The sequence below is a fragment of the Thermobia domestica genome, chromosome 5, assembly GCF_964235325.1.
Source record: "Thermobia domestica chromosome 5, izTheDome1.hap1.1, whole genome shotgun sequence".
In the NCBI taxonomy this organism is placed as follows: domain Eukaryota; kingdom Metazoa; phylum Arthropoda; class Insecta; order Zygentoma; family Lepismatidae; genus Thermobia; species Thermobia domestica.
In genome coordinates this window covers 15,492,509-15,504,849 of record NC_137458.1, presented here as the reverse complement: position 1 = coordinate 15,504,849, position 12,341 = coordinate 15,492,509, and the positions used below count along the sequence as shown (strand labels likewise).

General features: G+C 33.7%; 1 long non-coding RNA gene across 2 annotated transcripts in view; it reads right to left on the bottom strand.

The window, feature by feature from the left end:
- LOC145685734 (uncharacterized) overlaps positions 1 to 11,436 on the bottom strand; it is a 163,641-nt gene extending 152,205 nt beyond the window's left edge. For both annotated transcript variants that reach the window (XR_014131479.1, XR_014131478.1), the window contains exons 1-2: positions 11,334 to 11,436; positions 8,099 to 8,211 (exon numbers count right to left, since the gene is read on the bottom strand). This is a non-coding gene — a long non-coding RNA (uncharacterized LOC145685734). The remainder of the gene's footprint in view (positions 1 to 8,098; positions 8,212 to 11,333) is intronic.
- Positions 11,437 to 12,341: the final 905 nt, after the last annotated feature.

Here is a 12,341-nt window from a genome sequence, read left to right as displayed (position 1 = left end):
TCTCTTTTATATATATAGATGAGTCTGATTTCTGAGGTGAACCTGTTGTACATTACACATCAGACGATGTTGATGAAGTGGCAGTCGGACACAAATCATCACATTTTCCCCAAAACACGCATTTCAAATCGGATTATTGGGGGGATAGTTTCCCAGTTTCAAGATTGGGGGGACATTGTCTCCCTCATCCCCCCTGGAAATTGCGCCAGTGTTGTTATATCCATACTGTTTACTTTCTTTGAAGTGTCTATCACAACACACTGTAGTTGATAGGTTGAGTGTCACAAACTATTATTCGAAGAAATTCTGCAATCTTAGCGTTTAGTGGGGAAAAATATTCGAACATATTATAAACTATATTAAATATTCCAGGTAAACGTCCTGCGATGATGCCCTTTTCGACTAAGGGAGATGGTTAAGACAAGTGAATGATGGAAGATTTGACGGATTAACAAAGTGAGGGTAAACGGGAATGCCCAGAGAAAACCACGGACACAGTAGTGTCCACCACAAGCTTCTTTTTAAAATTGAAACTGCTGAAGACAGTTTATTTTCTCCGAATTGCATTAGGTACCTTTGTCATTTATTGTCACTTGAAAGTTGGGCTAGACGTCATGGGCAAAGATATATGCCATTGACGTCTGTAATTCACATGTAAATAGCTACAACGCCGATAGTTTAATTACCACAGTCATGCTGCGATATATGGTACATGCTACGTATTTTAAATTCCATTGTATACCCAGAGAATGTTGAATTTATGGGTATCATTTTTATAACATTTGTGGTGCAGATTTATTGCACGAATCCGTACATAAATTCATTGCATATATGCTTCTTTTTCAGTAAATCGACTCTCTATATCTTGAACAATCATTTGTGGAGTGTGAACTTCCATTTCTCTGTGCAAATTCACTTAAGGATGGCTTCAGTTTACATACACAATAAGAACAGTTGTGAAAAAGACACTAACTTAAGCACGAATGCTATCTAAGCGAGTACGGGGAAGAGCGCAACAGCGGAACCCGAACGTAAGCGAGGGGGTGCGTCAATAGGAAGTAGGGACGTCAGCGATGGTGGGTATGCTCATAAACGAGGATTGTGAAAAACACTGTATATGACATAAAAACAATTTACCGTACGTGTTGGATTATGTACTTGTACGTTACTAAGGATATTATAGGTAATAACTGTTTGCATATATGTATTTCAAAATAACACATTACTAATGTAAATTTCACAAAATAATATGTGTATCCTTTAACTCTTGAACACTTCTGTGGTTGTGTGTCATAAGTTAGAACACAGACTTCAGATACTTCACTTCACTTTGTATACTGTGATTAACGGCTTCCTTATGGGTGGATCAATGCTTAGACATTCATTATTGTATTTCTATGTAGATACGGTTTCACATGTAAGAACACATCGTATTTTGATTCTTCACACACTTGTCTATTAAAATATTATTACAAATTTGTCCTGTAAATTTTACAAATATGTGGATCCGTACATTAAATCTGCACCATGTTTTTAACATTTGATATATAATAATCATAGAATTATAAGTTTACATATTTACTAAGAAAATTATTATAATACACTAAGAAAATTATTATTCATCTCAACCCAAAATATGAACGGTGTACTTTTTAAAAACAAAAATTACAAATATGTTTGTGACAGTTGCCTCATATTCATTTTTTAAAATTTTAAATAAATTATTTTAATTCAATTATGCATATAATTAAAACAACGTTAATGAATATCATAATTTAAATTTTTGTGTGTAAAAAAAATCAAAGTTAACTGATATAGCATTCTTTATTTTCTGTCCCTATCCAAGAGTAATATGTTTTCCTTTTATTCTGTATATTCATATTCATATTCATATTCATATTTATTTGCCTGTTCATAGCTTACAAATGAGGACAATCCTCAATTAAGCATTACAGTTGTCAGATATGGTTTACATTCTCTATATATTATCAGTAAGATAAGTTTCCACAGAGTAATAGCTTTTTTCTAACAATAATTCTAACAGAGTATTTCTGAATATCCGTTATTCGTTAATGTCCTTATACTTTGTTGGTAATTTGTTATATAATTTTATACAATTCATATATACAGTTTTGCTAAAATTTGCATAGTTCTGCTGGATAATATACATATTACAATTCTGCCTAGTATTGTATGAGTGAATCGTATTAGCTAATGTAAATAAATCCTTGTGTTCGATTACATACATAATTGTGCGATATATATATAAACTAGGTAATGTCAATAATTTATATTTTTTTAAAATATTTTTACATGAGGATCGTTCAGGCATACTAAACATTATTCTAATAATTTTTTTCTGTATCCGGAATGTACTAGCACTTATTCTCGAATCCTATCGCTGCGGCGAGCACATCTAAATGATCCTTATTTGTCTCTTAATACTCCGCTGAACGTTTGAAGCCACACAAGACCACACATACAGAGGACCCTTCGTGAGCCCAAGCAAAGGAAACAGGAGAGCTTTTAGCATCCTTTTTTGAAACAGGAGAAAAATAGTAAAGTCTGCACAAACTGAATAGAATCGAAGTGGAAAATAATCTCTGTGAATTTGTCAAAATTACATCCTAGTCAGAATGGCTCCACGTAGAACCTAGATAAATTTTTGACACAGGTCTGTAAGTTGGTCCAAGAGCATGCACGAGACAGAAAGACTCCAAATGAACCCCCATAAAAATTTTCCATATAACTTGTGAAATTTAAAGAAATCACGTACTTTGGAGAGACGACGCTCGAACACCGTAAATAGGCGGATACTAAGAAAATAAAATTGAGGACACCAAAATAATTTGACCAATGAGAAAATTAGGGAGAGCAAAAATGCGGTTGGAGGCGTATCAAAAAAAAAAAAAAAAAAGATCGACGGGTTGAGAATTTAAAATTTCAAGTCAGTCGCAGTCGCAGTCCGGGAACCAGTGCGTCCAAAAACTTCCATAATACCCGGAAAACACACACACACTACACTAAGTCTCACGCGTTAATTAACAAACAATATGCGAGGCTAGGTTAACAAGTAGCCCAGTGTAAGATATCGGCAATACTAAAGTATAGGCATTTATTTATACGTAGATTTTCTTCAACTAAGAAAAACTTTGAAATTCTGAAATACCGCAAACGTTTACAGACGTTTTGTGTGAGTGATCCATTTTTACACACGTACGAATATTTACAAAAAATTCCGCACAGCGAGCGTTAACGAACTGATTTTGCTAAAATTACTAACGAGTCGTGAAAACAAACTAGAACGTTGTTTACACACTTTCAGACATCACTTAGACTAGCCCTAACAATAAGCAATTAGTTTGAATTACCATGAACACTTCATAAAAAACACTTACTATAATTAGTCAGTGCGAGAATACACTTACGACACAAAGAGTGATTTTGGTGTAGTGCAATAGTTAAAACTTGCTAGTGCTGAAAAGTGCGTTGTTGGAGAGATGGATCAACGGAACATGTTTGCTTCAATGGAAATGGACAGACCAAAGCACGTCGTTCCTGGCAGTTTAGGAGGAAGGCCCAGGAGAAATCCGAGAAGAGAACTCAGGACCCAATACATTCGTCGCGCAGGCATGGAAAGAGGAGACGTAAGGACCTCTGTGTATGTGTGGTCAGCGCAGTGGTAACAACGAAAGTGATCAGCACAGTGGCAGCAACGAATGTGGTCAAGGCAGTGGTGACAACGAAAGGTAGGACCCATCTAAATTATTTATTGGTATTGAAAGGGAAATTCTCCGCATTAAATAAACATGCAAGACGTTCTCTGTACAAAAATTAAAGTCCGGAATTAGTTGAGACTTCCAAGCATAATCTCATCGCATTGAGAATAGATATTATAATTCGAACTTTAGCTATCAGAGATTAGAATTTTTACCTTGAAGTCAGCCTACATTGAACTGTAGAGACACTTTGCCAATTTTATTTATATAGTATGTGATATTAGTGACCGAATCATTCTCATTAAAGAGATATTAATTCCTATAATTTTTTGTCATTTATGAAGCATAATTGTGGATAAAAAGAGAGAAACTAAATGTAAACAAAATAACATGTAGACTTTTAGTGTCTCGAATTGTGCAATTTTTTATAAAATATGACAATCTAAGTATTCAAATTAGGATCTTTAAATTTGTATGCAGTGAAAATGCGTCATCTAAGCCATTGACAGGCACTCTTTTGATGTAAGATAATTAAAGACAAAGCTTGATATTTTCTAAGTGTAATCAGCGTGTTGTGTAAATTGTATGAAATAACTATGTTTGTAAAATCATTTACATAGGAGTTGGTAATGATTGATTTTTTTCAATCAATATGGTAATAGGAGCTTAATAAATAAGCTGCAGTCATGTCTCAATGAAAGTATTCGACGTAGAAAGCTTAAAAGTTAATTAGTAATTAGAAAAACTCGAATAATATCATGATCAGTCATTTTTTTAGAGATACGGAATCCGTCATTAAAAACGGAACAGCTATTAGATTCTGTCATAAAAAGTATGTATTGGCAATAACCATGAAGTAGGCTAAGCAAAGCCGCATTCAATTAATTATTCTGATCCTCCAACCAATAGAGCGATCAGAAGTCTATGCGCATAGATGAGACTCATTACGACAACCTACGGTTATATGCGTATGTTACTGTTGCAACATAAGAAAAACCCTGGAAAATAGATACATTTGTCTAAAACTTCTTTTTAAAAACACTTCTTTGCATGTATTATGTATATTTGAGTATTAATGGTATTCTGTGTATGTATGCATGCCCGTATTTATGATTTATCTATGTATATTTGTGTTTTGATATTTTTTCTATATTCGCCAATCTATGTGTATATATGTGTTATGCATGGTTAAATCAGAATATTACTCGCATTGATAGTATGTATAATGTATTCTTGTTGTTTATGTTAATATCAAATTTAATATCAGGTGTAATTATTTCCAAGTCTCAATTATGATTAAAAATGATTAGAAGTCAGGCATAGGCTTACTTAGTTTCTTTAGCTCATCCTACTTTTCTTTCAAATTTCTCACTAAATCGTAAATCAAAGTCATGACTTATTTCAACGTATTCCAACTTATTCTGGATTATTCCACTACATATATATAATATATATATATATTTGTATTTGTATTTCGCTTAACTTAAATCGTAGGTAATTAAATTCAGGTTCCATCACACTATACAAATCTTAAATTCATAATTTTAAGAATATATTATGGATATCGATTTCACTAGTTTGTTCATGTATGTTAAGTTACTATTAATAATTCATTCAAGCTAAAGGTCAAGAAAGAAAACAGATGTAATTCACTTAAATTAAGTTTGGTGCTAATTCCTCCTGCCTTACTCTTCATATCTGTTATCACAAAATTTCAAATTCAGTGTTAATTTTCATCATACTCGATTTTTTAAAATATTTTTTATTTAAACATTTTTGTTTGTTTATTACTCATTAAAGCTTTTATTATTTTGTTAACCTAAATTCGTGAACTTTTTCTTTCATAAACAAATAGTATCCCTAACCTCAAGAATAACATTTTTTTAAGAGTCTGTTAGACTAAACTAACAAGGCAATTTAGGCAAATTTCTAATTCTATCTACCATGGGCTGAATTGAACTGATTTTCATGACTTTCAATCAAAATTTTAAATTCAAGATATTTATTTATTACATTATTATTATTATTATTATTATTATTATTATTATTCAATTTGTCATGGGAAGTGAAGATCAGTCTAGTTCGTCCCTACAAACTAGAAATTAGAGCAAGATACTTTTTCAGCATTGCAGCATGTGAATACATGGATACAGGTGCGAATAAAATAAATTTTTGTTTGCTCTCGGTTTAGGGGATCTTATTTCCCTAAAGCCCTGGGATACCGCGGGGAGATAGGATTTCCAAACCGTGAAATCAGTCTTCATCGAGTCATAAAACATTTTAATTCAAAGAAGGGAGACTTCAACGGTGGTGCACATGATAACAATGGTGATACCCGGAATACGAACCCAAAACCCCACTCAATTAATTTTCAACTTTCACACATTTTGGCGCTCCGAACAACCACTCCCTTTACTTACATCTCTCTCTCTCTCTCTCTCTCTTTTAATTTTTAATTTTTAATTTTTACAAATTTGGCGGTCCAAACAGGGATCTCTCCCTTTTTACTTTTAATTTTTACATGTTCTCACTATATCGTACGGCCATGTTTAATACACAGTATACTAATGTAGTCTTCTACATCTTTGCACACTATGCACTCTGGGCTCGTGCACTTGGACCTGAAAAGGGATCGATATTCATCCTCTTCTATCTTCCATCTTCATTCATCATTTCATTACTTTTTACATTAAAATTATTATATTAGCAAAGAACTATTTATAACAATGCCTAATGATTTAGGTGGATTTGATCTCGGTCGGCACCTAAAGATATTAAACTTCAATCAGAGTTAAGAACAGCGCGGACCCTTCGGAGCACTTTACATAAATGTGTTTGAAAGAAATAAGCTTGCTTTAAGTGTGCACTTGTATCTTTTGGACGCGGGGTTTACGTCTTTCATTTCAAATATTCATACAATGATTGTATATTGAATATGTAACACTCATAGAGGAAACGGAAGGGGAAATTGAGAAGCACATATATGTTTTTCACGCCTTATTCTAGCTAACTGTTTTAAGTTGGTCACAAGGAAGCGATTGAGGTTAGATTTACATGCAAGTTGCACCACCCGAGTGCGAGGTAATGTCACGTGGTATTGTAATTGGGGTCAAGGTGGAACAAAAGGAGCCCTGAGGGGCTTCTAACCACCTACGGTCGCTGACGCTAGTTCAGTTGTTTCGTAACGTAAGTAAATCACTTTTTATACATTGTATATTACGTACAAGGGCGAATAAGTACTATTTTTTAATCTTATTTTAATAATAAAAGTGCTATAAAAATTTTTAAAGTTTTCTTGTGGCGGGTTTGAATCTAAGCTAAAAGCGATTTTTATTAGTAGCTCATGTTCTAGCATGCTCGGGCACGAGCACCAACAGCAGCTGCTGTTTGATTTGTACTGTATGTATGCTACGTGGCGAGAAACGGATAACTTCAACCAATCAGAACCGTGTATGTAGCTTCTATGGCTAGGATCGAGCGTGCTTTAAAAATATGCAACTGGGAAACGACTCGCTCTGGAGAGTAATGCTCCCGGAAGTAGTTTTTCCGCGCGCTACTCTAGCCAGTTGTTTTACGCGCTATCCTAGACAGTTGTTTTAAGTTGGTCACAAAATTTATATCATGGAGTACAAGGGGAACAAAACGAGCCCTGTGGGGCTTTTAACCCGTTCCTACTATTACCGCTACTACTTATCTGCACAAAAGTAAGTAAATTACTTTTTTGAGTATTATTTTCATATTATTTTAATTTAATGTTATAAAAATGTAAAAAAAAAACTTTCCTAGGGCCGAGTTTGAACTCACGCCAAAAGAGATTTTTGTTACTAGCATATAGCGCTAGCGCCACGAAGATCGACAACAACAAATGTTTGATTTCTGCTATTTAAATGCAACGTGGCAAGAAGTCGATAACGCCAACGAATCAGAACTGTGTTTTTCGTTCCTACTTCCGGGAGCATTACTCTCCTAAGCTAGTCCTACTGAGAAATGCCTTTCTTTTCATTTCTAACTTTAATTGAAGTTTTATGACTTCAGTAGCAGACATAGATCCCAGTTATATATATTGCTGTGTTTTGTTATAAACAATTATTCTGTAATAAAGTATTTGGTTGAAAAAATGATAATAAAGGATTGGGGATGAAAGATGACGAATGAACCTCGATTCTCCCATAGAAATGTCACAAGGTAGATATTTCTTTTTCTTTTTTTTTAAAAAAAAAGCTGGAAAAGATTGAAATATTCAAAATATACAAACAATGTATCTAATTAAAGTCTCAATCCAAGTTAATTTTGCCAACCCATCCAGGAATGATCATTGAATGAAACGTAAAAAAACATCCAGAAGGGAAGAAACACAAGAATTTTTGGAATTTAATTACCTTGTCACTGGAAGCTTGACGTTGACAAAGGAACTTCGATTAAATAAACAGAATATTTCTTTCTCCACTGTTCGTATAGTTTCAAAATTGTTAATAAACAGAACCCATTCAAACTGAAAAGTTAATCAAAAAGGTAAAAATTAATTTATCAATTTATAACGAAACCTTTATCCAAAAAAAAGTTTTTGCACAGACATATCTCTATATATACGGGAACTTAATATTGTTATTATGATGTTTTGGGCAAACAGGCGCCAATGAATTAGCTGCTAATGAACACTAAAAATTTATTGTCACTCAGTACGTGACAGCAGAGGGTGGCAATGCGTAACGAGTCAGACTAATGGTTCTGGGGTAGTTGGAGAATGGTTTTGTATGTTCGGGATGCTTTTTAGCAAATAGGGGCAAGCTATGCATAGATGGATGACATTAATTTTCTCTAAGTGGAACCATTGGAGGAAAAAAAAAGAAGAATAAGCGTTAGGGGGTGGCGTGTTTGTATGCAGATCTAGTATTTAGTTATATGTGTGAATTGCATGGGGAGCAAAAGGGGTTGGAGCCGGAGGGTTGATTTGAAGCAAGGGACCAATTGTAATGTGACAGATAGATACAACAAATTTACAACACGTCCATATTGATTATCATTGTGCGTCAAAATCAAGTAAATTTAGTCAACAACAGCTCTCGGTCCCTTGTTATTTCTTCCACCCCCTGTTTCCTCCTCTTGGTTTAAGTGTTGCTAACTTTTAAAAAATATAGTTCATTCATTTAAAGGCATTAATTGAAAGCATTGTCATAATTTTCAATAGTAACACTCCTGTAAGGACAACGTGAATACATTTTGCTTTAAAACAATATTCTGTTATGGTGCATGGGGTCCCGGGTTCAAACCCTGCTCCCGCCAAGTGAACTTTTTGGTGGATAATCACTGTGTGCGTGGATTTTCTCGGGGTTCTCCCGTTTCCTCACACTTTCTTCCTTCCACCATTTCAATCATTTCTCACCATCACCGTCTCCTTTAGCCTAGCTGGCATAACCATGGGACGTAAAACTCAAAGATTTCATTTCATTTTCAATATTCTGTTATTTTGAAGTGCACCTCATATATCATTAAATTTTCTTCACATATGACATAAATATCTTTATATATAATAATTTTAGGCGCTTTTCTTGTTATTTTTTAAACTTGATTGTAAATAATCTGATCTAATTTAATTTAAGAGTACCAGGAGACCTCTAAATTTTGATTGGTTCACTCTAGTTTGTAAACCTGACTGTTCTAAGAATTTGAGCATCCTGTTTAGAAGCGAGGCTATATGAGACAAGAACCTACAGCGTGACGTGGGATCTGAATCACTTCACGAGCTCCGCCAGGAATCGAACTGGTTCTTCTGCATCAAAGGCACTTACGCTAACCATATTGTCACGAGGGAGTTCTTTCAAATAATTTTATGTAGGCAATTATCAACTTGAGAATTTTTAATGTATAGCTGTTATTTTGATTAAATTAGTAACTCGCTGGAACCGGTGATGTGACATAGCTGCTCTCTTTGAGATGAGGCAGCATGTTGGAGAGCATTCAATATTATGACTGTTAATGTTGCATAATTGTCTGTGAACCTACCAATTGTATCGGCTTGAAGTCTCGGTCGTAGTCTGGAATAGGGTCCTGAACTTCATGACCTCGGTGTTAAATAAGGATATAAAGCATAAAAGCTCAGATGCGTAAGTAAGTCTCAGTTCTTCATCAGATTCCAGAATTGATTTTAATATAGGAACTACTGAAGAAAAGCAATGTTGACAGTTTTCTTCCATCAGGAGTAAGAATCGCCAACAAACTAAAATTGCGTATTGAAATTTCAAATAATTCTTTTTTTAAAATTAATCTGTCTTTATTTTAATAATTTGACCGGCCTCACGAACTTTTGTTGTGACACTGTATGTTTCCAATATGTGGTTGATAGGTAGCTTTGTTTCTGATTCAAAATAAATAAATAAATAAATAAATAAATAAATAAATAAAATAATAATAAATAAATAAATAAAAATATAATTTAAGGTATTCTTATCACGTGTTTCTCGTTCCCGTGTGTCTGCGAGGTTACAGAGGCTATTGTTTCGTTGGTCGTTTGGAGATGTTAGAAAGAAAAAAAAATTAAATTCACAAACATGGACTGATTTAAAAGTTGAGGTAAAAAAATGTGCAGCCATTGAACATGCTGTTGCCAACTCGACAGTGAGACAACTTTTTGAAAATGTATGGGTCTTGTATACAGGGCCGGCCCTAGGCAATTTGCAAGGGTATCATTTCCCGCCTCTGTTTCTCCAGAAAAAGAACAAATCTTAAAAGCTACGATTTTAAGTATACTACTGCATCATGAACAACGAAGGGGAGGGAAAAGCACTCGCACTCAGGAAGGTCTAAGTACTACAAATACAATCTTGTTGTGTCTGTTATTTTCTTTAAATAATAATATATTATGATAGTGAAAGATAAAGCAAGCACATTTGCAGAGGAAAGATGGTAATACTTTTTATATAATTCAATATCGAGCTTCAATCTCAATATATCAGTTTGCAATTCCAGTGCAATTAGCTCTTTTATCTTTACTTCTTGATTTTCATCCAACATTTGTTAATTTTTTAAAAAAATAAACTTGTTTTTACCTTCAATGATAACGAATTTGTTTGTGGCAAAGACAAGACTAGTTTTCATAATTATCAAAACTGTGATAACTAACTAAATGAAACAGGTATTCGCTACTGTTCGAGAATTGAGCTCTTGTATTTGACAATAGTCAAGTGTACCGTAAGCCAAAAAAATTAAAATATTAAAGAAAATAAAGATCTAAATAAATTGTATCAAATCAAAAACTAAAGGAACAGTGAATTCTTAAATCAAATTAGAGATGGTTGCAATCTCTTATTGTCACAAATGACAATATTTTATTGATGACCCAATTAGCTTACAATGGTAGTATTATAGTATATAGTCTTTTGTAACAATATAATCATTTGACTGTGAACAATCAAGAGCTTTGAGTTCAAAACCAGACATAGTAGGTTAGCTTAACTGTATAACAGATAATTTTTAGAATCACTCAATGCTAGGCCAATTATAACAGAAATAAGCTAAATATTTAAACATTCAAATCTGCCTGTCAGTTTCAGAGATCTCCTAATATCATGTCACATGCAAAATAGACAGTTAAAGTTTTCTGTAGTCATACTTTACCTTATTGCATATTTCGCTTGGTTTTGACCAGACAATGGTCTCTCTTGCGGTATTTGTAATTTCGTATGGATCTTTCCATTTTGATGCTGAATGCAGGACCCAGAATGCAGAATGTTCTTTTACTTGCAAACTTGGTCATTTTATATGGACTATTGTCCTTGTTTGCCTTAATTATTTTTCCTTTTTACTTTGCCAAAAGCCAATATAAAAATTTACAAAATCTTAGGAAAGTTCTAATTACATTTTCTGAAAAATATTGTTGTTATCTAATGATGTTAAAATAAGTATTTTTGAACTTAAATTTACCTTGAGGTTTTTTCTCGTCTTTTTCGTGATTTTATCCGAATTGTTAATTACTACTGACAAACATTGTTATTTGACTACAGGTGATTCTTGACTATTTTGCTTCTGCTTCCAACGATTTCTTGATTATAAATACTGTCCTTGTGATTTTTAAAAATAATGTTATGCACGTATCCAACAGTTAAGATATTACAAAATACTTCGTTCCATTTTCACCTACCAAATTGCCATTAATAATTTTTATGAATAAAAATGATGATTTTTTAAATTCTTAGTTCATGGTTTCATTACACAAGCAACTCATGCTGGGATTTGTTTGACCATTTGCTTTAGCACTGTCCATGTGATTTTAAACTAATGCGACCGAAAAATGATTTATGGATAGAAGGTCAGCTTGGTAACAACCATCTTCATGAAGTCTCTTTGCAACAAGAAATATGTCCAAGGATGTTATAAAACAGAGGATCTGCCCATACAACAAAATCGTGAAGCCATACGTCACAGTTTCGCCACACCTACTCTGCCCGCTCCGCGCCACTGAGATCGCAATGTTTCGAGCCAACAAACATGGCGGAAACAAGAGTAGCCAATCAGACTTGCCGGATAAGACGATGCTCGATTGTTTTTTTGGCTTCACTGATTTCATAGGATGAAGATATGTATGGGCAGATCCTCTAATTTATAATATCCTTGGATTTGTCAGCC